Here is a 25152-nt window from a genome sequence, read left to right as displayed (position 1 = left end):
TTCACAACAATCCTGCCTCTGCTTTCATTTTTAAAGGGTGTTTTGCCCTTGGGAGATGTCAAACTCTCTCAGCTTTCCTTCATTATCTACACATTTAGTGTACTACACCTTGCTATACCTGGTCATCATTTAAGGGGTAAGATTGGTTAGAAGCCTTCATCTGTGAATTTGGGTCCTCTAGGTTCTAATGTCAAATCAGCCTCCAAGGGGTTGTGAAAATTTTGTTAAGTTTCAACAGGTTTCTCTTTTCTCCCCCATAGTATTACTCCTCCTACCATAGTTCAACTCGAAATAACAAGAGCTAGGGGATTTCTTCTCTCCTATGAAGGACTTGGCAATTTCTGGAGTTTGGATCATTTAGGTTTCTTGGGTTTTGGTTTTTGTTTTGAGACAGATTCTCACTCTTACCCAGCATGGAGTACAGCCTGTAGTGATCTCAGCTCACTACAGTCCCTCTGCCTCCCTGGCTCAACTGATCCTTCCACCTCAGCCTCCTGAGCAGCTGGGACTACAGGTGCGTACTACCACACCCAGCTAAGTTTTGTATTTTTTGTTGAGACAGGGTTTTGCCATGTTGCCCAGGCTGATCTCAAACTTCTGAGCTCAAGAGATCTGCCTGCCATGGTGCCCCAACTTCCTGGGGTTACAGGCATAAACCACTGCACCCAACCTAGATTTCTTTGTGTCCTTAGCTTTCTGATGAGTTAAACATATTTTTTATTTTCTAGCTCATCTGGCCTGTTGTTGTTTGCTAGAGTGGGAGGTATATTCCCTTGTGACTTCATATCAGTAGTGAATTTCAGAAATAGGAGTTTATTTTCGTAATAAAAACTTTTTTGTAGGTCAGGTGCAGTGGCTCATGCCTGTAATTCCAGCACTTTGGGAGGCCGAGGCAGGTGGATCACCTGAGATCAGGAGTTTGAGACCAGCATGGCCAACATAGTGAAACCCTGACTCTACTAAAAATACAAAAATTAGCCGGGTGTGGTGATGGTCACCTGTAATCCCAGCTACTTGGGAGGCTGAGTCAGGAGAATCACTGGAACCTGGGAGGCAGAGGTTGCAGTGAGCCGAGATAATGCCACTGCACTCCAGCCTAGGTGACAGAGTGAGACTCCCTCTCAAAAAAATAGAAAAAAAATGTTTTAGGAACAGGTCTCACTGCCACACTGGCTGTGGAGTGCCATGACATGATCATAGCTCACTGCTGGCTTGATCTTCTGGACTCAAATGATCCTCCTGCCTCAGTCTCTTGAGTAGCTGGGACCACAGGCATGGGCCACCATGTCTGGCTAATTTTTGTATTTCTTTGTAGAGTTGGGGTCTGCCCTTTTCTCCCACTGCCATTTTCTCACTCAGATGGGGACACTGAGGTCTACAGGAAAAGACACCTGCCCAAGGTCACATATGTGGGAGGTGATCCAGGTCCTATCATGCCATCAGGACACCTATCTAGTCAGTTTTAAATTTTTTGGAGATAGAATTTCGCCCTGTCAGCAGGCTGGAGTACAGTGGGTGAGATCACTGCTCACTGCAGCCTCAACCTCCTGGGCTCAAAGTGATCCTCCAACGTTAGCCCGTTGAGTAGCTAGGACTACAGGCATGTGCCACTACCACGGCCAGCTATTTTTAAAGTTTTTGTGTAGAGATAGGTCTCACTATGTTGCCCACATGGTGTCAATCTCCTGGGCTCAAGAGATCCTTTTGCCTTGACCTCCCAATGTGCTGGGATTAGAGACATGGGGCACCCTGCTCAGTCCCATGTTATATTTCTATGGGACAGCTCTGGTCTGAACTGTGCCACTCTCCCTAGACCTGGTCCTATAGGGCTGGTCAGCAGCTACCCTACTCCAACATGGCCACTTGCATCCCCAGTGCCACAGGAGCCCCCTGCCCCCATGAGGCAGTGCATGCACACTGTTGACCATGAGATGCATGGTGGTCTTTGGTATGAGACCAATCATGAGGTCACACACAGTCTTGTTGACAATGGCCATGTAGGAGTCCACCAGGCTCTCTGTGGTCTCCATTTGCTGCACCAGCTGTGGGTCCATGGAATGCATGAAGCTGTCGGAGCCATTCTCCTTGGCCTTGTGGGCCTGCCATGGAGAACACAAGGGCATCAGGATGGCCAGGCCATGCAGCCAGGTTCCAGGAATTCCCAGGATCTCAACCCCTCCAAGGGTACATGGAACATTGAGGCACAGAGAGAAGAGACTGGACTGAACACACACCCAGTTCCCCAGATGCTCTAGAGGGTTTCAGGTCTCTGCATTTCAGGACCCCAGACTCCCCTGATCAAGCCTCATCTTAGTTCTCACTCTAACACCCAGAATTTGCCTCCATTTCCCAATCCAGAAATTAGAAAAGAACATCTCCAGGTCCCTTGCTTGACGTCCTGGCCAGCTGGTGCCAGGCTGCAGACACCTGGCAGGAGGCAAGAGAAGGGCATACTCACTTTCTCCTTGTCCTGGGAGGCCCACGCACCAACATTTTTACACCACTGCCACTAGGAATCACAGCCAAAGTAGACGCACACAATCCAAGGAAGGGTTGAGTGAACCTGGGACACTGCACCCCAACTTTAATGTGTTGTTGAATTCAATTTGCTCATATTTTGTGGAGGATTTTTGCATCAATATTCATCAGTGATATTGGCCTGTAGTTCTCTGTTTTGGAAGTATCTTTGGTGTTGGTATATTAGGGTAATACTAGCCTTGTAGAATGAGTTTGGAATGGTTGGGTAAGGTCTCTAGTTTTGGAATAGCTTGAGTAAGGTTGCTATGAGTTCTTCTTTAAATGTTTAGTAGAATTCAGCAGTGAAGCACCAGGTCCCAGGCTTTTCTTTGCTGGGAGACTTTTTATTACCAGTTCAATCTCATTATTTGTTATTGGTCTGTTCAGGTTTTGGATTTCATCATGGTTCAATCTTGCTAAGCTGGATGTGTCTAGAAATGTATCCATTTTTAGTAGGTTTTCCTATTTCTTTGCATATAGTTGCTTGTAATAACCACTACTGATCCTTTGAATTTTTGCAGTATCAGTTGTAATGTTTCCTTTTTCATATTTGATTTTATTCACTTGGGTCTTCTCTCTTTTTTTCTTAGTCTTAGTTAGGCTAAAAGTTTCTCAATGTTGTTAATCCTTTACAAAAACCAACTTTTCAATTCATTGATGCTTTGCTTTCTTCATTTTATTTATTTTGCTCTGATCTTTATTATTTTTTTTTCTTCTACTAATTTTGGGTTTGGCTTGTTCTTGCTTTTCTATTTCTTTAAGGAGCATTGTTAAGTTTTTTATTTGATGCTTTTCTACTTTTTAAAAGTAGGTGTTTATAGCCATAAACTTCCCTCTTAGTCTTGCTTCTGTCATGTCCCATAAGTTTTGGCATGTTGTATTTCCATTATCATTTGTTTTAAGAAATGTTTCAGTTTCCTTCTTAATTTCTTCATTGACCCCCTGGTCATTCCAGAGCATATTATTTAATCTCCATGTGTTTGTATAGTTTCCAACATTTCTCTTGTTACTAATTTCTAGTTTTATTCCATTGTGGTCAGAGAAGACATTTGATATTATTTTAATTTTTTTCAATTTTTTAAGACTTGTCATTTGACCTAAGATATGGTCTATCCTTGAGAATGATCAATGATCCGTATGCTGAGGGAAAAAAAATGTGTATTCTGTAGCCCAACGGAGAAGACACCTGCCCCCACTCTGTGGCAACACACAGCGCTCTGCTCAGGGATGGGGCAGTGGTGTGCTGTTGTTATACAAGGGGTTCTGTTGGAGAGGGAACAGAAGTCTGTTCTGTAGTGTTTACCATTTTCCATGGTGCAAATATTCCATGGCTCATGTCAAGCTGCCACCATCTTCTCAGCCTGAGCTTGTTTGTACCCACCCTTGGGAAGGCTATCCAAGTATTTGAAAGGAGGTGGGTGTGGTGATCTAAAGTGTGTCTTTATTAGATACACTCCAAGCCCAGTTATGCTATGGTTCTTGCAGACTCATAGAGGAGCTACTTGGTGGTCTCGGATAAGATCTGGAAGAATTCTCTGGGCTACCAGGCAGTAGAAACTCTTATTCCCTACCTGTAATTTCTCTCCAAAAAAAAAATTGTCTGTGTGTCTGTCTGTCTGTCTGTCTGTCTCTCTCTCTCTGTTGAGCCACTCGGAGCTGGGCCACTTGGGCTGACACAGCATCCCTATGGCCACCACCACTGGGACTGCACTGGGTCAGACCTAAAGCCAGCAAAGCACTGGGTCTCACTCAAGGCCCACTGTCAATGCTACCTGGCTATTGCCTATGTTCACTCAAGGTCCTGGGGCTCTACAGTCAGCAGGTGGCAAAGCCAGTCACGCTTGTGTCTTTCCCTTCAGGGCAACCAGTTCCCTCAGGCCCTGGTGCATCCAGAGATGCTGTGTAGGAGCCAGGGACTGGAGGCAAAAAGCTTAGAAACTTACCTGGTGCTTTATTCTACAGCAGCTGAGCTGATGCTGAAACCATGAGACAAAGTCCTTCCCACTCTGCCTTTCCCTTTCCACAGGCAGAGGAGCCTCGCCCTGTGACCACCACCACAGGCCCACAGGGAGTGCTGCCAGGCTACTGTTGATGTTTACTTGGGGCCCAAGGGCTCTTAAGTCACTTGTGGTGAATGCTTCCAGGCCTGGGACTCACCCTTCAGGGCAGTGGGCTCCCCTCCAGCCCAGGGCAGGTCAAGAAATTCCATCTAAGAGACAAGGCCTAAAATCAGTGACCACAGGAGCCTATTTGGTGCTCTGCCCCACTGTGGACAGGCAGGTACTTAAGCTGCAAAACAGAGTCCCTTTTACCTTTCCCTCTCCTTTTCTCAAGCAGAAGAGGTCTCTCACCACAGCCACCAAAGCTGGGAATGTGCTGGGTCCCACCTGAAGCCAGCATGTCTCAGAGCCTTATTCCAGGCCCATAGCAGACTACCTGGGTACCACCATTGGCTGTGCAGGGTGGTGCAAGCATTTGGACTTGGGAAGAGGGAGGAAAAGAACACGCACAGGAAGGTCACAGTGTAAGCAATAGTATGGAGGTGGGAAAGTTCAGCTCATGGATAGAAAAAGTTGATCCAATTTGGCAGGGCCCACAGGGAGATGTGGTGGGGTGGTGAGAGGTAGGTCACATCAGAAGGAACCTTGAATGCCAGGCTGAGGTGGGAGGCATTTCCTGTTGTATAGAAGGTGCCATGAAGTGGTGGGGAGGGTAACATGACGAAAGGATATTTGGGAGGATGGATCTGGCATCAGTGATGGGTAGGGGTAAGCAGTGAACAAAGCCAGAGGCCAGGAAACTGGACAAACAGCCCAGAGTTCAGGCTTAGCTGTTCAAAGGCAGTTTCTACACTGAATTTCAATGTGGATCCAAGCATGCATGGAGTCGATGATTTGGAAAAGCAAAACCATTCCCTTCCCATTACAACACAGTTTTCCAGCTGAGCTCATCACCAGAGTCCTACAATGCAGACAGTTGAACTACCCCAAACTCTGTCCCTAGAAGCTGTGACTCAGAGGGAGCCCTTGTCCAACTGTAGCCTGAGGACACTGCAGCCTGGGCAGGACTGCACCTGTTCCCTCCCAGGAGCCTCATCTCTGTCTGGCCAGGCTTTTGCTTCAAATGTCCTCAACTTTGGCTTCAAAATTTGTTGGGTCAGATTCATGAGAGCTCTGGACTTCTTTGGGTTAGGGATTTTTAAATAGTGTTTTCAAGCAGGCAGTAGATCAACTCTGCTTGCTTACTTCTGTGTGCATCTACTGTTCCCTGGCCCCAGATCTTCTTTTTCCTTGGTTTATCCTCTCATTGTGTTGCAGCACATCTTCCAGTAGCTCCCTGAGACAGAGTGAATGGAAGCCAAGCTTTCTGACATTCACGTAGTTTAGAATGTTACTGTTCTACCCCAACTTCTGATTAATAGTTTGGCTGGATATAATGCTGTAATTTAAATGTAACATCTCATCACATTGGGAAACATTGCTCTATTATTTTCTAGTTCCCAGTGTTGTTGGGAAGAAGTCGGTGCCATGTGGAGTCTTGGCTTTTTATATATGACCTGTCTTTTCTCTCTGGAAGATTTTAGGATTTTCTCTCTGTTCTTAGTTTTCTGAAATTTCCCAATTATGTGCCCTGTTGTAGATCCTCATTCACCGTGCTAGTCACTTGGTAGACTCTTTTGAACTAGAAAATCATGTCCTTCTATTCCAGGAAGCCACCAGAAGGTTTGTGTGAGCTCAGTAATCACATTATTTTCTTCCAAGGACAAGAGGTATCAAGGCTCTGAGGACCTTACAAGTGGATGTGGGGAAAGTGTGCCTGAAGTGAATCCAACAAAGCTGCAGCACCCACTGAGCTCATGTCCTAGGGCCAGGCTCTGCCTGAGGACAGTAGACATGGGTGAGACCCACTTCCTGCCCAGTCTCATGGTAGGGCTCAGGACACACATGGTCCAGGAGGCCCCCAGCCCCGGGCTACATTTACATGCACCTGCCTGCATGTAGCAATCTGTGAGCCACAGGACAACTTAGGGGAAAGGGCAGCACCAGAGAGCAGGATAGGAGGGAGGTAAATAATCACAGGGTGGGGAGTGGCCTTGTTGGGAAGGGACAAAGGCAGGACCATGGTGTGTGTGTGTGTGTGTGTGTGTGTGTGTGTGTGTGTGTGATGTGTATTTTGGGAAATGGAGAGAACAATTTTTCTGCCCCTTTTCTGGCCACTGCACCCCATTTTTCATGAAGTTTTTCTTCCCGTCATGGACTGAGCATCTCTGTCTCCTCTAAATTCATATGTTGAAGCCCTAACCCTCTGCATGGCTGTATCTGGAGATGAGGCTTCTCAGGAAGTCATTAAGGTTAAATGAGGTCCTAAGGGTAGGGCCCTGATTCAGTAGCATTAGTGTCCTTATAAGACGAGACACTAGAGAGTGCAGTCACTCTCTGTCTGCATAAATACAAAGAAGAAGTCACGTGAGCACACAATATGGCAGCCAGCTATGGGACAAGAAAAGAGGCCTCAGAATGTAACCTACCTTGCTGGCACTTTGGTCTTGGATTTCCCAGCCTCCAGAACTGTGAGAAATAAATGTTTGTGGTTTAAGCCACCCAGTCTGTGGTATTTTGGCATGGCAACGTGAACTAATACATCTCCCTACCCTACTTCAACCACATGACACTAGAGGGGTTGGCAGTTTTAGTGTCCCAGCTCCCCAGCCAACCCAGACCACACCAAGCAGAAACTTTCTTCTGGAGTTTTCTGAATAGGAACTAATGGAGGGGAGCACCATCCTTTGTTGGGGGCAAAGCCAGGAAGACAGAAGTCTCATGCTACCAATAGCCTGACTCCAACCTTGTGGGGAAAGTTTCTCTGAGAGCACAAAACTGATCTACAGACTGAGGTGGAGACAGAGACAAGGGAAAGAGCCTGCAAATCCTGACAGCACTGGTGACTCTGAGACCAGGTATTCCTGAGGCCCAGCTGTTCCCTGCCCTGCACGTGGCTAACTTACTAACCAATGAACTTCCCTTCTTGCCTAAGGCAACTCAAGTGAATTTTCTGTCACTCATCCCCAAAGAGCCCTGACTGCAATGGCAGGGCATGGCAGGGCTGGGCTGGCTGTGGTAGAGGACAGTGTGGGTGGAATCAGCTGTGACAGGCACACAGGAAGTGCAGTTATCAAGTGGACTCCATGAGCTCTTCCTCCAGCCCCGACTATGAGCAAGGCTAGGCTCATACGCTCAGTAGGTCAGAGTGAGGAATTTGGTCAGAGGTGCCATGCTCAGGGCCATCTTTCTATGAGTCAGACTCTTCAGCATCAAAGGCTTTGCCATCAGAGATAGTTTTAGTCATATCTTGGGTTCACTTTATCAATTGCTGTTCCCCTGTTTTCAGGATCTTTACACTAGGCTGCCCCACGTGGGTGTTAGGAAGCCAGAGGCATCCTGGCCAGAAGCCCAGACCACAAAAAGGACTTCCGCCAGCCTGCCCCGGGTTCCAGAGGGCAGGACCAAGGGCTGGTGGGAGGATCCCAGCCTGGGCAGTCATGACATGTCCACCACTCTTGATCTGTCTTCTGGAACTTTTCACCTCTCCAGTTTGGGTCCTGGTGGGGCACACATGGTAAAGACAATGAACGTCCATGTCTCCGATTAGTTTTCCCATCAGAAGTGGTCGTTGCACCAATCACCCTCCTCCACTAAAACTGGACAGACCAAGGGCCACTTTCCTAGTGGATGGGTCTTCTTAGTCCATCTCATGCTCCCAAAAGAGTTCCCTCCCTACGATGGGAATGTGCCATGCCAGGACAGCCCTCTTGACCCAGCCTCCAGCCAAAGCCAGTCCACCTGCCAAGCAGGCCCTGAAGTTACACTGGAGGGTGACAGGCCTCACCTGGAAACTTCTTGTTGAATATTGTCAGTTTCCCACACAAGTGCAGCCTGGCAGTTTAATTCAAATTAAAAACAGAAGGAGACTGCTGCTTCAGTCTCAACTGCTTGAAAATTAGGCAGTGTAGAGCTTTTGTTTGCTGGAAATTGTGGAGTCAGATATTGTGCAGATTGACCCAATAGCTACAGCAGGTACACACATAGGGCGCCAACCAAGGACAAGTGTGCACACGCACACATGCACACAGCAGAAAATCGAGAAATAAACTCTTTTAATTTCAGCTGTCATGGCAGTTTTGTGTCATTTCCCCAAAATATACAAATTTTATTTTATGATTTAGTCTTTTTATTTAGAATTACTTAAGGAAAAGGAGATGTGAGTGCAGTGGCTCATATCTATAATCCCAGAACTTTGGGAGGCTGAGGCAGGAGGATCACTTGAGCCTGGGAGTTCGAGACCAGTCTGGGTAATATGGTGAAATCCCATCCCTATAAAAAATATGAAAATTAGCCAGATGTGGTAGCATGTACCTGTGGTCCCAGCTACCCAGGAGACTGAGGATCCCTTGGGCCAGGGAGGTGTAGGTTGCAGTGAGCTGAGATCACATCACTGCACTCCAGCCTGGGTGACAGAGTGAGATCCCAAGTGAAAAACAAAGAAAGAGAAAGAAAGACAGAGAAAGAGAAGAGAAAAGAAAAAGAGGAGAAGGGAAAAGAAATAAGAGAAGAGAAAAGAAAGGAGAAAAGAAAATAGAGGAGAGAAGAGAAAAGAGAGGAAAGAAGAGAAAAGAGAGGAGAGAAAAGAGGGGAGGGGAGGGGAGGGGAGAGGAGCAATGGGATCCTGATATCTGGTATGGGGAAACTTAAGTGGATACATCTGAGAACTTCGAACTTCCAGTTTCCACTCAATGCTCTAGGCTAAAAGAAGTAGCCTCCTTTCCTTGCTAAGAGAAGCACAGCTGTCCCTTGCCTGGAGACTAGGCAAAGAGCCTCCAACAAGGCCTTACAGCAGGATGAAGTGTGTCATCATTGCTGCCCCACATTGACACCAGGCTACGGTCATTCCTCATCATGGCCCAAGGTCACAAGCACAGTCTGCTCTGGGAGAATGATTTTTTGCCAAAAAGGTTGCAGTAGCTTCCGAGTGTGTACTGGCAGAATCTGGGAGAGGAGGTGGAGGACTGGACATAAGGATGTTGGACCATGGGGAGACTAAAGGCTGTATACATGAGAATACACTGAAGTGGGAGCACTCTCAGGATTTAATGGCTTGGCAGGGACACCTGGGGCTCTAACATGCTGCTGCAGTGGCTCCTTGAAATGTGGATGGAACAGTTGCTGCAGGGAATTAGGTGGAGATTATAGAACTACATTTACAAAGCATCAAAGAACTGGAAAGTACAGGGAGGTAGGAATGTTGGAATGGTTCATTATATGCCAGCAGATTCGGAATCTACCACTTCACTATGTGCCCTTGGAAACCTCACAGCAACTCCCCTCTCTAGGCTAACAAGGAAGGCACTAGTGAGAAGGGCACCTGAATCTTTCAGAGACTATCCTTTTTAGGCCAGGATTGACAAGAGGAGATGCTGCCGTTAGACCAGGCTTCGTGGTGTCAGTGGGAATGGTGGAAGGCCAGAACAGCAGATGCCAGGTGGTGGCACTTCACCATCATCAACAACGTGGATGTAATTAACTTAATTGGTAGGAAGGCTAGAGTGATAACCAGGATGAGTTGACCTCCAGGGATCTGTTGTATTGGGTAAAAACTGATGGCATTCCTGGGGAGAGTTATATAGGCAGTTGACTAGGGTATTTTGTTGTTTAGAGACAGGATCTTACTCTGTAGCCCAGTTTGGAGTGCAGTGGCACAATCATCTCTCTCTGCAGCCTCAACCTCCTGGGTTCAAGTGATCCTCCCACCTCAGCGTCCCAAGTAGTTGGGATTACAGGCATGCACCACCATGCCTGGCTTTTTTTTTTTTTTTTTTTTTTTAATTTTTAGTGAAGATGCGGTCTTGTTATGTTGTCTAGACTGGTCTCAAACTTCTGAGCTCAAGCAATCCTCCTGCCTTGGCCTCTCAAATTGTTGGGATTACAGGTGTGAGCCCTAGGATATTTCCTGATTTGTGTATTCAGGAAACAACAATAAGATCTGGCACGCAGAAGGCTGCAACAAAAAGTTACAATTTCCTACCCAGTTTTCAGACTGAGACAATTGAGACCTATAGCTCATTGATTGTAGGGGAGGCTGGGTATTCTTGGAAAAAGATCCTGCAACATTACCACATGGTATTCATTAATTATTCTCCAAAGGGATGTGGGGTCTTTGATGAAAGTAACTGTAGCTGATGAAAAGGGAATACCCAGACTGTTTGAGGGCCGTTTATATAGGATTACAGCTGACCCTGACCCCAGAAGACCCACAATGCCACGATGTCCCCTCTCCAAAAGACTGAGGATGTGTGAAGATTAGGTAATAAATGAATCCCTGGATTAAGAGGCTGCAGCCCCATCTGGTGGTCATTTATCTGTCCCTAAATATGCAATTGATATAAGTATGCTTAGAAGGTAACAGAGCTCTCACTTTACTCCCTAAGCTGTAGGTATGAGCCACTATAGTAGGAAGAGCCCGGGGGAAGTCTCTGAAACTCCCTCTTCCCACTTTCAAGAGCAATGCAGTATTCCTTATTTCTAGACATCAAAAAATGAGAAAATAGGATCTTTCTATTTATCCACGTATTTATTATGTCAGTGGTCTTCATTCCTTTGTGTAGATCCAAATTTCTATCTAGTGTCATTTTTCTTCTGACCAAAGAACAGTTTTGAACATTTCTCAGAGTGCAGGCCTGCTGGTGATTATCCTGGCTTTTCTTTGTGTGAAAAAGTCTGTATTTTGTCTTCACTAAATTTTTTGAAAATGTTTTATTCCGTTTTTCTTTTTCTTTTTCTTTTTTTTTTTTTGTAGAGATGAGACCTCACTATGTTGATCAGGCTGGTCTTGAACTCCAGGCCTCAAGCAATCCTCTTGCCTCAGCCTCCTAAATTGCTGGAATGATTACAGGCATGAGCCACCCCACCTAGCCTCACTGACTTCAACTGCTTTTAATCCCATATCTGCAGAGGTAACTATTTCATCTCTAGTCATTCTTTTTGTTTTATTTTGAGATAAGGTCTCACTGTGTTGCCCAGGCTGGAGTGCAGTGGTACAATCACAGCTCATGGCAACCTCGACCTCCTGTGTTCAGGTGATCCTCCTGCCTCAGCCTCCTGAGTAGCTGGCACTACAGGTGTGTGCCACTATGCCTGGCTATTTTTAAAAATTGTTTATAGAGATAGGTCTCCCTATGTTGCCCAGGCTGATCTTGAACTCCTGGGCTCAAGCAATCCTTGCATCTAAGCCTCCCAAAGTGCTGGGATTACAGGCGTGAGCCACTTCACCCAGCCAGGGTTTATTTTTTATTTTTTGGTCAATATATCTTCCATTTCTCTCTTCTCATCATGATCAAACATTTTAGCCTTCTTGAACATATGGAGCATATTTATAATATGTCTTTTAATATCCTTGTCTGCTAATTACATCATCTCTGTCATTTCTGGGCCTATTTCTATTGATTTATTTCTCTCCTGGTTATAGGCACAATTTTACCTGTGGGTTTTTTGTTTGTTTGTTTGTTTTTTGGGACAGGGTCTTACTCTGTCACTCAGGCTGGAGTGCAGTGGTGTGATCTCATCTCACTGCAATCTCTGTCCCCCTGGTTCAAGTGATTCTTGTGTCTCAGCCTCCCAAGTAGCTGGGACTACAGGTGTGCACCACCATGCCTGGCTAAGTTTTATATTTTTAGTAGAAACAGGATTTAGTCATGTTGGCCAGGCTGGCCTTGAACTCCTGACCTCAGGCTATCCACCCAACCCAGCCACAGATCCCCTCCAATGACAAAACGGTTACCAGAGTCCATACCACTCCTGAGGAATACCGGACTGGGCCACCCAACCCTGGCGCCTCTGGGCTCCCCTCACCAAAGTCTTGTCAGTCAGCCCCCCCCTTCACCAAGCAGCCAAGCCCCTGACCTTGCCAATCACCCCAGGGTGATGTTGGGCGGGTGACTCCTGGGGCTCCCTGTTCCATATTCAGCCCTTACATCCTGCTATGCCAAGCCTGACCTCCCTGGATTTTTTGGACTCACCTCTCCAATGACCTGGGTCCCCCAGCCCCAGCCCCAGCTCCCACCTCCATCGCCAGTCATCCCTTGGTGACTTTGGGCTGGTGACTCCTGGGGTTCTCTGCTGCAGACTCTGCTCTCCCCTCCTGCTGACCCAAGTCCGACCTCCCTGGGCTCTTTGGACTAGTGTCTCTAAGGACCTGGGTCCCAGCCTTATGTCACCTTCCCACATCGTGGTTCAGTGACTCAGCCATTGCACTGATGTGGTTCCTCCCACCCCCAGGAGGAGTGGAATGTAGTGATGTCACAGTCCCCCTAGAAACTTTCATTACTGCTGCAAGACCAGCCTTTGATCTTACGACCCAGTCCTCTGAGCATTCTCACCCCATTTCTGGTTCCTCTGGTTGCAGCACAAATTTCCAGCTGGAAGGGGAATGGGGAATATGGGACCTAGGAACAAGAGGTTACAGGTTGTCTTATTCCCTTCTCATAGACATTGACAGTGGGAAAAGCCTACTCATCCCCCATGAACTCAAAACGTTGACAGTATCTCTGGGTGGCAATGGGGAAACGGGTTTGGTTTGGTTTTCTCCCAGGCTTCTACTCTCCAGAGAGACTTTAACATGTTTTTCTGAGTTCTCCACCTCATATTCTAATTCTCCACAGTTCTGGGACCCGACTGCCCTTCAGTCAGTGGTCTCTGAAGTGAGATTTGCTCATCTTCTGTGGAATAGGTCCTGGGAAACTGAATTTGACAGCTTGAATCTTCCTCATATCATCTCAACTTGGGGTACTTTGAGTGCCATGGGATAAATGTGGGAGATCTTTCTGAAGCATCAGTTTCCCTCAATTCTCTTGAGAGAGAAAAAACATTAATGTACTTAGGGATGACAGTCACATAGGTTTCTAAGAGTATACCAGACCTCTCTCTGAAATGAGGCTTGGGTTGTCCTCTTTCTGAAAAATTTCCAGATTTAATAAAAAAGCTGCCTTCTGCCATGAGGACACATTGATATAAAAGTTTGAGAGGTACTCGTGCACTTCTTCACACTAACAGACATGAGAGGATGTATGACTAAACCACAGAGTGCAGTTCCTGCCTACTTAATGTTTACTTTTCTACCTCTGACTCTGGATTTGGTCCCTGGCAGCTGCTGATTCATGGCAAAACCCCAGAGCTTGGAGTCAGAAGACCGAGTTTAAGTTCCATTATTGCCCCCCTCTTTTTTTTTTTTTTTTTTTTTTTTTTTGCCCATAATATCCATCCCTCTCAGTCACTAAGTGACTGTGACAACACCTTGTACAGTTGTTGGTGGCATTAAATCAGATGGTGTATAAGAGTATTTTGAAAAACTGTAAAGGAGGATGTGGCTGTAGGGGCTGGTAGTTCTCATGAGTATTACTGCTCTTCTTTCGCACAGCTTTAAGAATATCAGCAGAGGAACAGCCCTGGTGTTCCGGCAGGAGCAAAGACAAAAAAGAAAAAAACTGGAAGTAGCCCTGAGAAAACCATTTCTGGTGGTTGCCACTCACCTGGGGATGTGAGTCTTGGCTGGCCAGGCTCCTGGTTAATTGTTGAGATTGCTGGGTAATTGTAGAGAATTCTGAGTTTGAATCCTGCCTCTCCCTCTGCTAGGGATCTGATTTATGGCAAATTGCTTGAGCTGTTTGGGCCTGTCTTTTCACATCTATAAAATAGGGGTAATATTGTTTGACTTCCAGTTGTGAAGTTTAAATGAGATTCCTTGTTGTTGTTGTTTTTCTGGTAATCCCTAGTACATGGCCTGCTGTAAACACCCACGATACCCAGGAAATGGTCATTGCTGTTTGATTTTCCTCAACCCCCGTCTCAAGGGGAAGCTGGGCCAATGAGGACAGCCACTTGCCATCAGGCTGTCGCTTTAGGAGTCACTGAAGGGGGCCCAGGCTGTGGTGAGGAGAGCCACGGGCACTAGGAGTAAGAGAAGATCTAACTTGCCACCAGCTTGCTGGGTGATCACAGAAAAATCACTTCTTCCCCTGGGCCTCAGTTTCCTCCTCTGTAAGATGATACTGGAGAAGATCAGTGTCTTTCAAACTTATTTTGTAGCTGGAGCCCCCTTAGTTCAAGTGAACCCTTACTCAGAAGTCTGGTTTTTTAATGGAGGTGGAGGTCTGGAGCTCTACCAGATTCATCACCCACATCCCGGGCCTGAGAAAAGGGAGCCAGTGAGTGTATTAAGAGCTGCATTGGTCAGGTGACTCCACTCTGTGACTGCACCACTCAGGGGACTTTTCCATCTATTTGTTCCTGCCCCTGGCAAGGCAGCAGGTGGCCGTTTGGAAGAATGGCACAGGCCATGGTTTTAATCTCCTCTGCTCTTCTTCAGCATTTCATTTCCTGAACCCACATCTTCCTCCCACGCTGACTTTCTTGTTTCTCTCTAAGCCGCTTCTGTCTTTCTCCCTGTCCTTGTTTCTCCCTTGTCATCTCCTATAGATTCAGGACATTCAGAAGGTGCTTGTGTCCAACCTTAACCATTCCAACGGGGTAGCACTCCCCCATTGGACAAGTGGAAGGTTAGGCAGTGCTGAGATACCTCTCTGGCTTGCTGTCTCCAGCTGTGCATGCCCCTGAGGCTTCTCTAGTTTGGGGAATAGTTTGCCTCTGGCTTATTTTATGTTGCTGCCATTAACCTTTGGCCTGTTTATGTCTGCTTCTTCACCTGCTTGATTGATTGGGTTTTTTCCTTCCCTGCATCTTTTATCATCTTGGAAATGGTGAGACCTTAAAGTTTAAAAGTAGTTTGGGAATAACATACAGAGCAAGCATGTGGGATTTGGGGCTTTTTTTTTTTTTTTTTTTTTTTTGACAGTCTCACTCCGTCACCCAGACTGCAGTGCAGTGGTGCGATCTTGGCTCTTGCCTTAGCCTCCTGTGTGGCTGGGATTACAGGCAACTGCCTCCACACCCGGCTAATCTTTTTGTTTTTAGTAGAGTTGGAGTTTCACCATGGTGGCCAGGCTGGTCTTGAAATCCTGACCTCAAGTGTTCCACCCACCTCAGCTTCCCAAAGTGCTGGGATTACATGTGTGAGCCACCGTGCCCAGCCCCTTGCTGTTTTTATAGTTTCTCAATATCTATAGTTGTTTCCCATGTAAGTTTCTGTTTTTTTGAATTTCTCATTTTTATCACTCCTGCATCATCTGTTATCCTGAAGGATCTGGAGGTAAGGGGCCCTAGGCCAAGGTGCAGTGACACTACAGGCCAGCCCTCCAACCTTCTCTCACCAGCAGGGGCTGGGTGACCCTCTGCCAGCTGAGACAGCTCACATACACCCCAGCCCTAATGATTGTTCTCTCTACCTCTCCCTGCAATCCTCCTCCAACTCATCTTCTTGGCATGCGCCTCAGAGCCGGTACCAAGAACTAGCAGTAGCTCTAGAGTCAAGCTCCACAACAATCAATCACCTCAATGAAAACATAGAATCATTGGTAAGAGTCCAGTGGGGTCCCCTGATTCCATGCTGCCAGTCCTAGGCTTTCGTTTCCCCATGGGGCCCTAAAGAAAAGGGCTGGGGGCCCCTGGTGCCAAGGGCAAATGGGGAGCTGGAGCACCCAGGCCTCACCTGGAGAGATCCCAGAACAAGGAGCATGCAGCATGGCTCTTCTGTCACTGCCCTTTTTGCCAACTCTCTCTCCTCCAGATACCCCTGCTCTAGTCCTTTCCACACACACACTGGGGTTGTCACCTGTCAGGGAAGCACTAGCCTGACTCATTGTCAAGGGCCCCGATTTTCTGCTCTGACTCTGTCCCTAATTTGCTCTTTGATTCTGTACAAGCCACCTCTTCTCCTTGGGCTTGTGTTTCGCGGGGAGGTATGGCATCAAAGGTCTCTGTTAGCTCTGAGAGTCTGAGATTTAAAGGCCCCTAGAATGGAAACCTCATGGTCAAGGGCTCCTGTCTGTCCTTTTCCATCCTATATCTGCTGTGGAGAACCATACCTGGCCCATATGTGCTCAGTAAATGTCTGTTGAATGAACGCACCTTTCTAAATCACAAGCTGACAGATGGGTGGGCCTTTCTCGGACTCCATCTCTAGAGATTTATGTTACTGTCCTTTCAAGAGAATCCAGATTCAGACTTTGAGTTCTGTGTCTATGGGCAAAAACCAACAAAGACCCAAATCTTCTGTCCTTGGGAGCTTGAAGAGAGTTGACCAGTTCGTGTTGCCATTGGGTCTGAGAACATTGCCTTTAAAATACATTCCTGGCCCCGACTACTGCTTCCTGGTCTGGGGAATAGAGTTGGAGGGGCCACCCTTAGTCACCTGAATTTGACTCTCTCCACAGAAACAACAGAAGAAACAAGTGGAACATCAGTTGGAAGAAGTAATGTGATTTCTTTGTTTGCTCACAACATGACTGCTGGGTTTGGGGGGCACTCAGATGTAGAGGATGTAGAGGGGCCAGTCTCGTCTCACCCACTCCCAGCCTGGGGAAGAAGGCTCAACCCTCAGATTCCATCCCATCCCCATAGGGTCCCTGATAACTTAGTCCCATGAGTGGACCTGTCCTGGGGCATTGGTGGCATTCTTGGGGTACGTCTCTTACTGTGCTATCTCTACCTCCCCGCGGTAAGAGCTCTGTATTCCTCTTCCTATAGGAAAAGAAAGCAAACAATGAAATACACAAAGCACAAACGGAGCAGTTAGAGGTGAGTGGAGGGTGGGGAGTTTTCTCCTGTCTTTTGGAGAATGTTTCTTTCCTTCTCTTTCAGCACTTGCTTGGTTTTTCTCCCAAACGTTCAATTCCAGACAATCAACATCCTCACGTTGGAAAAGACAGACTTGAAGACCACCCTTTACCATACTAAAGGTGCTGCCAGACACTTTGAAGGTGGGAATCTGGGCACCCCATCATCCTTCAACCTGGCACTTTGACAGGTCTTTAGGGGGAGTCCTTTTGGGCCCCATCTCAACCTCTGTCGTTACAGAAGAGTCCAAGGATCTGGCTGGCCACCTGTAATCCTCCTTACAGCGTATTCAAGAATTGGAGTGGGCTCTCTCTGCTGTGTCTACACAGCAGCAGGAAGAGGACAGGGTGAGTCCAACCAGCTGCCCCATCCCTTGGCAGCCTGGCTTGCCAGATGGAGGAGTGAGCCTAAAGGTCCCTGCTGCAGGATGCAGTGTCCTGCCCAGAAGGCAGCAGGATCATTTCAAGCTGCTTTTGTGTACGGTTGTTAGAGGCAGCCTGGGGCTGAGTCAGCTGCTGTGGGTAAGTTGGGGGCACTGTGGGGAGTAAGCACTGGACACAGAGCTCAGAGGCCAAGTGCCTGCCCTGCCCTTACCTGGCTGTGGCCTTGGCCAAGTCCTAGGTGGGGTATTGGGTACCTGTACTGTGAAGGTACAGAAGAGTACCTTTACTGTTACCATTTCTGTAGAGAGAGGAAAGGGGTGTGTGTATGTGTGTGTGTGTGTGTACTATGATAATGTACATAAAACATGTCTGCAAGTGTTTGTAAAAAACTCAGGAGAGAGTAACAAGGTGCTTGGGAGACACTTCCATGGTATACCTTCTGAGTTTTGGACTATGCGAATGTATCATCCTTTCAAAAAGCAAACAAAAGATTAATTTCCCCCTCCTACCTGTGTCCCCACCCCCAGCAAGAAAAATGGGCTTAGAGAATGGGATAGACCTGGGTGTTCAAATCCCAGCTCTGTCTAAGTGATCTTAGGCAAGAACTTAACCTCGAATACTGCATGTTTTTCATCTACACAATAGAGGTAATCCTAGTAACTGTCTCATATGGTGGTAGTGAGGATTAAATGGGATTGTTAGCGTGGTACCTGGTGAAGCACTCCGTAAAGGTTAAAAGTGGTAGTAATAACAGTAATAACAATAGCAATATTATCTGATCTCTCTGGGCCTCTCTTAGCCAGCTGTAAATTTGATCTCTTTCCTTGTGCCTTCCAACTTTACTTAGTTCTTTAAAAACCAGGACATGGGCTTGGAAATGCCTTGATCTTTACTGACTGAGTTGTATATTGAGTCTAGCCCTAGCCCTTTTAAGGGGCACTGCCCCGGCTCCCCAGATCGAAACTTCTCACTCTTCACCATCCAGTCCTCGAGCCACAGTGAAGCAGTCCTTCAGCAGCAGTTAAGGCAGTCCTCAAAGGAGCGGGCGCTGCTGAACGCACACGTGACACAGGTGAGGCTTTGCAGAGGAGGGATGTGGAAGGATGATGACCCCAGCTGGCCAGGAGCAGTTGAGGACCAGTGACAGCCCTTCCTAACTTCTGTGCCCATTCTCGCAGATGACAGAGTCACTTAAACAAGTCCAGCTAGAGAGAGATGAATATGCTCAACATGTAACAGGAGAGAGGTCCGAGTGGCAGGAGAGGATGTGGAAAATGTCGGTGGAGGTGAGACCTGACCCTTCAGCCCCCCACCTTAGGTAGGTCACCGGATCTTTCTGGGCATCTGTAAAATGGGAATAGTACAGCCAGAGGTGGTCATGGATCTGGGCTTTGTGGAGGTGAGGGCAGAGAGGGAGATGGTAGCTTGTCCAGCCACCAGCCCCTCTCTCCAGGGCCCTTCCCCTCTGTGCTTTGGGCAGGCTTGCACATTGAAGGAAGAGAAGAAGCGTGACATACATCAGATACAAGAGCTGGAGAGGAGCTTGTCCGAACTCAAACCCCAGATGGGTAAGATGGGGCTGGTGTGACATGGGAGGAGGACCGTCATCAGAGGACTGTGGGGGTGGCTTAGAATGCCCCAGGGAGGTGGGTGGATGGAAGGGCTTTGAGGCAGAGGGAAAGAGGTCTGTGCCAGGAGACAGCAAGTTTTGTCATCTCCATGAGCCTCAGTGTCCCCATCAGCAAAGAGGGAGGAGTGCCCATTGTCAGCCACCCATAGTGCTCTCTATCTGAAAGTGACTTGGCAATTGGCTACCATCAGGTTCAAGGAATCATTAACAGTGAGGCCAAGTTTGGAAAGCCTGAGAGGAGCTGTGCATCAAGAGGAGGGTTTTATTTTTTTCTTTTTGGGTAGGGGGTGGTGGTTGCGGAATCCAGAGGCCCTTATTGTCTGCTTCCTTTCTCAGCTGACCCCCTGTCCCCAGCACCCCCAGCAGAGATATCTGAGGTGAAGCAGCTACAAGATGAGGTCAGGTACCTGAAGAAGAAGGTGGAGAGTTTGGAGGGAAAGCTCCATTCCCAGGTGGAAAACAATCAGGCCTTGAGTCTCCTGAGCGAGGAACAAAAGGAGAGGCTTCGGGATCAGGAGGAGAGCCTCTGAAAGCAGGAGGAGAGGAGGCTGCGGGAGCAGGAGAGGCTGTGTGAGCAAAAGGAGAGGCTTCGGAAGCAGCAGGAGAGGCTACAGGAGCATGGTGAGAGGCTGTGAAAGCAGGAGGAGAGGCTATGAAAGCAGGAGGAGAGGCTGCGAAAGGAGGAGGAGAGGTTACGAAAGCAGGAGGAGAGGCTATGGGATCAGGAGGAGAGGCTGTGGGAGAAGGAGGAGAGGCTGTGGGAGAAGGAGGAGAGGCTATGAAAGCAGGAGGAGAGGCTCGTGCTCTCCCAGAACCACAAGCTCGACAAGCAGCTGGCTGAGCCACATTGCAGCTTCAAGGTGGGTTGCCCCACCTAGGGAGCCTGCCCTTATCCCTAACCCTCCAGGCCTTTGTTTCCCCACCTGTAAAATGGGGCAGTGTAGCCCTCACATGAAATGGTACTTCTAAAGTCACCTGTGAGCCAGAGCTCATCAGGCCCTGCTCTGATGGCTGTTGGGGAGACGGGATGGTTTTTCTAACCTGCCTCCACCCTTCCCAGTGACATGGGAGGTAGACACCAAGTTCTGGGGTCTCCAGCTGCAGTGGCTGGCCACTGATTGCTTCTCTCTGTCCAGAACAATGAAAACCAGAGCGCACTGCAGTTGGAGCAGCAAGTAAAGGAGCTGCAGGAGCTGAGCGAGGTGAGGCAGACGGTAGCCCCCACCCCATCCAAGGAGGGCTGGGAGGCAGACACCAGCCTCTGGGGAGGGGAGGTGCCAGGCAAAAGGCAGCTCCAGCTGCGGGGCAGGTGACCCCAGCACTCTCCAGGGCAGCCCTATGACTGTTTCTTGCTTCCCGCCCTCTGACTTTTAGAGGTGGGTAGCCCTGGGCTCCTCCCAGGTCCGGACATCATCATCCCAACTAGAGGCTTGGATTCCCCCAATCACAGGGGAAGAGACAGTGGTATGAAAGGCTTCTTATGCCAGGCAAGGTGGCTCATGCGTGTAATCCCAGCACTTTGGGAGGCTGAGGCAGGAGAATCACTTGAGGATAGGAGTTTGAGACCAGCCTGGCCAGCAGGGTGAAACCTCATCTCTACTAAAATTACAACAACAACAAAAAATAATCCAGGCATGATGGTGCATGCCTGTAATGCCAGCTACTCAGGAGGCTGAGGCATGAGAATCGCTTGACCCCAGGAGGTGGAAGTTACAGTGAGCTGGCATCGCACCACTGCACTCCAGCCTAGGCCACAGAGTGGCACTCTGTCTCAAAACAAAACAAAACAAAAAAGCCTCCTTAGATTCAAACTGGATTCTGGCCTTGGTTCCACTGGTCACCATTCAACTACTTTTCATCTCTAAGTCTCTGTTTCTTTAACTTCAAAAGGAAGTTAGCATTTTCCTTACGGAGGTGCTGAGGATTAAATGAGATAATACATGGAAAGCATTAGGCATGTAGCACACGTAGCAGATGGTGGTTGGCTCCCTCTGCTTTTCCACCAGTCTGTGGCCTACAGTTTAAATGGTGGGAAGAAGGACATGAGATTTGAGGCTAGGGAAGGAGGCACGAGGTTCTAGGCAAAGTGGGAAGTCTCAGGCGTGGAGCAAGAGGCCAGGGGCCTGGGCAGGTGACAGAGCCACACAGTGCCCTCGCTACCCTATTAATGGACCCAGAATCTGGAAGCCAACCATCACATGCCCTCATTCCCAGGGTCTTCCTGCAGATACAGCTGAAGACCCAAGAGTCTCAGAGTCTGCAGCAGCAGTGAGACTAGTACCTGGGTCACCTGCAGCAGTATGTGGCCACCTATTAGCAGCTGACCTCTGAGAAAGAGACACTGCACAGGCAGTTGCTGCTGCAGGCCCAGCTCACGGACCAGCTGCAGCAGCAGGAAGCTCGGGGCAAAGCGGTGGCTGAGATGGCCCACCAAAAGTTGCAGGAGACCAAGGGGAGGGAGTTGCAGAGGATGGAGTCCCGAGGGGGACGACCTGGCAACCTCCGTGCCTTCTCACTCTGTTTGTTTTCCGTCCCCTTAGGAGCACCTAGAAGCTGCCAGCCAACAGAACCAACAGCTAGAGACCCAGATGAGCCTCATGGCTTTTCCTGGAGAAGGTACAGGAGACCAGTTAGAGGAAGACGAGAGAGCCCTAGGAGGAAGGGGGGATTGTTAGCAGCATAGGATTGAAGAGTTGGAAGAGACCTTTAGAACAGCTGATCATTGTGCCAACCGGGTGTCTGCACTGAGTTTGGCATCAATATGGTAACTTTCTGGGAGCAGGGGGCCACCAGGTTGCCTAAGGATGAGTGAACTGGCCCAGATCAGAGAGGGAGCAGGTCAGAACTCCCGCACTGACCGGTAATGTGACTGTGCCTGGGCAATATAGCAAGATCTTGGTTCTTAAAAGGAAAGATAAAGAACAGCAGCTCATTCCCCTCTGGGGAGGGGCTGGCTCAGGGTTACACAGTGAGGGTGGGGACAGAGGTGGGCCCACAGTACTTCCCTTGTTGGGTTGTCTGAGGACCCCTCTGGCCACCTCCCCACAGGAGATGGAGGAGGACATCTGGACAGTGAGGAGGAGGAGGCACCTCGGCCCATGCTGAGTATCCCACAGGACCAGGAGAGCTGGGAGGCCATGGTGAGCCTGACTTTCCCCGCCTCCCCTTTGCCACCTTCCTCTGTGGTCCCTCCCAGACTTCCTTATGCTCTTGGTTTCCCTACCTTCTGATTTCTCTGGACCCTCACCCCTTCTAGGAGCCAGTGGTCAGACAGCATTTCACCTGTGACCAACAGGTGCACTCTCTGAAGCCCCAAGGGAAGGACTCGCACTCCACCTCCCTGCCCCGTTTGTTCTATGTATGCCCCTACAAGAATACTCACTTCTTGCCTTCAAGTGACATTTTCAACTCCCCTGGAGCCAGTGCCCAGGAGGAGCAGGCACGGCCATGTGGGCAGCAGTAGGTGGAAAGGCTGTGTTGCCCGCACCTGGTTTACCTGATGGCCTCAGCCTGGAAGGAGCCAGAGGCAGAGGACCCAGCTCCAGGGACTGGGGGTGAGTTTGTGTGTGGGGAGAGTTACCGGGCCCTGAAGAAGGCCATGGAGAAGGTGAAGGTGAGTGATTCCTGGCATGAGCCAAGAAAAGTGGTAGCGGGACAGACAGGTCACTCTCAAGATGTGACCCCATTATTTTGGCTCCAGAGTGGCTTTATGGACTCCCCGAAGGAGAAGGCAGATGGGAAGGAACAGGTGGAAAACCTAGAACGTGGATTCATCCAGCTCTCTGGAGCGACAGATGGCATGAGTGATCGGGAGACCTAGGCATGGCAGGGGGAGCTGCAGGGCCATTGGAGGGGCCCCAGTGTCTGAGCCCTGTCCTCTTGCAGGAGAGTACATCACAGTATATGAGAGCCAAGGGGTGGTGTTAAACATGTGGCACTGGGAGATGGAGGATGTCATCAGGCTGGCCCAGAACAAGGAAGAGATGAAGGTAAGGTGTGCAACACCTCTACAGGGGTGGGGGTGGGCATGGGCACTGGCACTGTCTCTGGTGTGGCAGCTGAGCACCCTTCCATTCAGGCAAATCTTCTGGAACTTCAGGAGCTGGTGTTGCCGCCCGTGGGCAACCACGAGAGGCATGGCAAATTCTTCACTGCTGTCCAGAACCCTGCTAATGAGCCCGCTCCAGGGACTCCGGCCCCCCAGGAACTTGGGGCTGCTGTCAAGCAGGGTGGTGAGTTGAGCCCTCAGGCAGGGTGGGCAGGCAGGAGCAGGGGAGGCTAGCCCTGCACTGAGATCCCCGCCTCCCTCTCTCTGAAGATTTTTGTGAGGTGAGCCTGGACGACAGCATGGAGCCTGCATCAGGAGAGGCCAGGGAGGGTTCTCCCCATGACAACCCCACTGCACAGCAGATCGTGCACCTGCTTCCTGTAATTCAGGACACCCAGGAGCACTCAGGCTTGGCTAGCAAACCCTGCATGCCATTCTTTTACTGGGCAACTGAGAACAGGGAGATAAACATCATCATCTAAGACCTGTACGAGAAATTGAAAACAAAACAAAACAAAACAAAAAAACAAAAAAGAAAACTTTGGGGTTAGTCTCCTACACAATTCATTTACTTCATTTGAATGTTAGAGCCACTCATGTTTATTTGTGTTTCTAATTTAATTTAAATTTATTTGTAAAAAGGTAAGGGAGAGTGGATCTTTTCCTGATGTTCACTCTGACATCCTTTAGCATTTTTGTTTTTTAATTTGATAATTGTAAGCCATTAGCTCACATATCGAGTTTGCCCTTACCGGGTGGGAGTTCAAGCACACAAAGACCCACTATTTGCACAAAATTATTCTTGCTGGTTTGGAATAGGCTGCCATGCTTTTTTTGATGTTATTGCGGCATGTATATTCATTATGGAATTCAGATAAAATTTGCTTATGTTCTGATATTACGTTTGATCGGATCCTAATCACAGTGAGCTCTTCATTAGCTCAATATGCGGTTTTCCCTCAAGTGCGCACTGTTTCTTACTTTGTAATATGACACTGTGAGTACTGACATTTAGAGTTGTTTAAAGGCCGAGAACTGGAAACAGCCTTTCCCCCTTATTCTGTGTGTTGGGGATGGGACTAATAACATTTTGGGGAGCTTTTTAAATCTCACAGAAGAGGAAAGTGGCCTGCTCTGGCAGGTGTGTGCAGGATAGAATATGTTTCATTTGTTTCGTTGCCAAAAACGAGCGCAGTACTATGGTAGTTCCCTTAGGATTTGTGTGTGCTCTGGGCTTATGAAGATATTGCATCATGAGCTGCAGCAATTGGACTCTTTGCCGATGACCTAAAAAGAGATCTTATCTGAGGAATGAAAGACTCCCATCATTGACTGTGGATGTAGAAAACCTTTTCCAGCCTAGAGCATTTTATGTCTACAATACGTTTTAAAGTCAGAGTCCATGTTACCTGTTTTAATCACATGACTACATGTCCCAGTACACAAAAGGGCACTGGTTGGCTTTCTTCTTAATGTACTTAGTAAAGATCATAAGAAATCCTTTCAGAGTTTAAATGTCCCTGGAACAGGCATACAGGCTCTAGTCAAGAATGAATTCGAGTGAAGGAAAACTGTGTGACACCTGGCATTCCTCTATGTTCATGGAGCTTCTTTGAGGCTAGAAGATTGATTTTACCATCTAGACCTCTCTGGCTATTCTTCAACCACATTGGTTACTCTCACAGAGGAATTTACTTCTTTTCTTTGAATGGAAAACACTTTAATAACAACCATTATTATAAACCAATATATGTGAGAGTACTTAGTTGAAACAAAAAGGAGTTTTTAGTAGAC

General features: G+C 48.2%; 1 pseudogene; it reads left to right on the top strand.

The window, feature by feature from the left end:
- The first annotated feature begins 1739 nt into the window (after positions 1–1739).
- LOC112627523 lies at positions 1740–23840 on the top strand (annotated as a pseudogene).
- Positions 23841–25152: the final 1312 nt, after the last annotated feature.

The sequence above is a fragment of the Theropithecus gelada genome, chromosome 7a (genome assembly GCF_003255815.1).
Source record: "Theropithecus gelada isolate Dixy chromosome 7a, Tgel_1.0, whole genome shotgun sequence".
In the NCBI taxonomy this organism is placed as follows: domain Eukaryota; kingdom Metazoa; phylum Chordata; class Mammalia; order Primates; family Cercopithecidae; genus Theropithecus; species Theropithecus gelada.
This window is presented reverse-complemented; position numbering and strand designations above follow the sequence as displayed.